This window comes from Urocampus carinirostris, chromosome 15, assembly GCF_059441175.1.
Source record: "Urocampus carinirostris isolate Australia breed hairy pipefish chromosome 15, RoL_Ucar_1.0, whole genome shotgun sequence".
NCBI lineage: Eukaryota > Metazoa > Chordata > Actinopteri > Syngnathiformes > Syngnathidae > Urocampus > Urocampus carinirostris.
This window is the reverse complement of record NC_142363.1, coordinates 12,673,076-12,676,014: the sequence shown is the minus strand read 5'-3', so window position 1 is coordinate 12,676,014 and position 2,939 is coordinate 12,673,076. Positions and strand designations below refer to the sequence as shown.

Genomic DNA, 2,939 nt, shown 5'->3' with positions numbered 1-2,939 from the left:
CCTCTAGCTGCTCTAGTTACGTTTACCCAGAATCGAAACCGTACGAGAATATAAAAGAGCTAGCCAACTCAAAAGTGCACATTCCATAGGAAGACTCTGCAAGATGAATATCAGTGAGTTTGACTTTCCTATCTTGGCATCATCACACAAACGGTATGGAAATACAATGGAGGTGGATTGACATTTTTACTCTCATTTGCAATTATTTTCAGCAACTATTGCCGCAGTAGCAGCAGGGGCAGGTAAGTTTGGCACAAATAAACCCCCTTTCTAAACACGCAAGCGGTTGGGAGTTTTCAGTCATGTGGTTGTACTTGGATTTGGGTCCAGCTGGTGCGGTGGCTGCAGCTCCATTGGTCCTGGAGGTAATGGGCTTCACTTCAGCAGGGATTGCAGCCGGTTCCTACGCAGCAGGTATGATGTCAAGCGCAGCTATTGCTAACGGAGGCGGCGTAGCCGCAGGCAGCGTAGTGGCCACCCTGCAGGCTGCCGGTGAGTCTGTAAAAATCAAGATATATTCGTGGCTATGACACAATTGTTGGAGGCTTTAAACCCGTTCTTCTAAAATAGGAGAATTTGATGGCGCCTTAAATAATAGCATCAGTACAAAAAACAACAATCATGCCCCATTTTTAGATCATTTAGTTCATTATGGTATAGTTATCGCTCGTTTATTGCTGGGGTTACATTCCAAAATTCCCAAAACAACCTGTGATAGGCGAAAGATTTGAAGCTTCGGAATGCTCTGCCCTCAGATACGATCTGAAAACTCAATACTCAAATGGAGATCCTGCGAATTTCTTCTTGGCTCTGGGAATCATGAGTAGACCAGCATTTTCTGAGGGGAATTCTCCAAGTAGAAACATTAAGGGGAAATTAAATCAGAACGATATGAAGGGGCAAGTCCATGCAAAATTTTGTGGTATGGTCATGTCACAAGATCATCAGGACTAGCCCATGATCATTCTCCAGGGCAGTTTGAAGACGCAGAAGGGAAAGAAGACAGAAAACTAACTAACCCGACAACATCAAGGAATGGACCAGTGCCAATTTTGCCACGATCCAGAAAAAGGCCAGGAATCTTCAACGTTGGAGAAAACTGTCCAGAGTTGCGTCCTCAGTCGTGCCCCGATGACCCGGGCGATTAAGTACTCTTTCATAAACTCAAACTAAATTACAAATTCTTGATACAATCATTCGTTTAACAAAAGTACTGTATAAATGTGTTTTTAAAAAATATTCAAATACCTACTTTCCCGTAAAAAAATGATAAGTTTGGAGACTCTTTAGCCAATCAGAATGCAGAACACAATGCACGATGCCAATCCGTGATTCTGTTAAAACGTGTTCTAGCAAGGGATTACTGTACTGTATTGTTTCTTTTTTTACAATAAATATTACAAAATAATCCTCAAGGTGGAAAAACTTTAAAGAAATTACAAGGATGGATCATCTTATTTTACATGAATAATATCTTTTGAATTTACTATATATAGTAGGACAGTTTTTCTTGTTTTACTGTATTCTATTTTATTATTTCTGTCGTACAATAAGAAAATCATTATTCAACTACAATTTTGATTCTATTTTTCTTTTTTTGTTGCCAAAAAAAAAGGAATACCAGTCGTAGATCGTTTTTAACGTTTAAATACGGTTTTAATAGAAGTGGGACTTTATTATTAATGTATTTCTAATAATTTTTTTTGTTTTTTAAGGAGTTTACAATGACACAAATCCCCTGGTTGGGGAGTACTTGACTAGAAAAAAGTATTTCATTGGGTATACATCACTGAAAATGGTTAGCAAACATTGGTTGCAACAGATTTTTTTCAGGTTGTTTTAGACAAATGACTCGATTTTAACTGATCAAAGAAAAGACACAATTTTTTTTTGCAAATATAAAACAAAAAGGGAAATTTGACCCATATCCTTTAAGAGTGTGGTTGGTTAAAAGAGATCAAATTCTAAGTTCAAATCTACGTGGACCAAATCCACATGTCACCAACCGCACCACAATTTAGACTTGGTTTCAACTAATCGGGCTCAGGAGGTAGAGCGCTCGTCTTGGGATCAAGGGATCCCAGTTCGAATCCCGGCTCGTCCGTGTTACATGTCGAAGTGTCCTTGGGTAAGACACTGAACCCCTGATACCCCCAATAAGCAGTTTAGTGCCTTACATGGCTGCAAGGCCGCTATTGGGAAAATGTGGAGCACATTGTAAAGCGCTTTGGGAAGTCATTGACTTGAAAAGCGCTATATAAATGCAGATCATTTCATTTCATCTAAATTGTTTCTTCTGCCACCAAATTATCAGATGTTCTGTCCGCCAATTCCTCCTGCATTCTCATTTTAGTGGGATTACAATGGAATGCTGGTTTTAATTCACATTCACATAGTTTAAATCAACAGGGCTCACTGTTAAACGTGGCCATAGTTTTTTTTAAAGGGACACTGTAATATTTGACGACTAGTTGCTGTATCGTGATGTGTATTTCTCTTGTTTTTATTGATCAACCTTTACAAGGATTTTGGGTTTTGGGGAGTACCCTTTAGCAGCAAGATGTCAGCTCCCTCTCGGTGAGCGACATATTTAATTAAATCAAATGCATGTTAATATCATAGTTGAGGATTTTTTTACATATCGTTCAAATAAATATTTGCACCACTAGGGAGTGCTAAATAGTACACAATGTCACCGTTTTAAGGTTAACCTCATACACACCTCACACCACAATACGTAGCTATCTGAGACGTCAGATTATCATGCTGTAAAATAGAGAAACATTTCCACCACAAATGATTCTGTGTGTATTCTCTGTAACCCAAAAAGAAAATTGTAATGAAACGATTATGATTAACAATCTTGCTGTGGAAACTTTGCAGAAGTCCATCCTACCCAAATGTTTAGAGATTCTCTATACAAAAACAATGGTAATCTG

At 38.4% G+C, this 2,939-nt stretch overlaps 1 pseudogene across 1 annotated transcript; it reads left to right on the top strand.

Moving 5' to 3' along the window:
• On the top strand, positions 1 to 1,581 carry LOC148351584 (interferon alpha-inducible protein 27, mitochondrial pseudogene; annotated as a pseudogene). The gene is made up of 2 exons (XR_015852937.1): positions 1 to 113; positions 213 to 1,581. The product of XR_015852937.1 is annotated as an interferon alpha-inducible protein 27, mitochondrial pseudogene (transcript).
• The last annotated feature ends 1,358 nt before the right edge of the window (positions 1,582 to 2,939 follow it).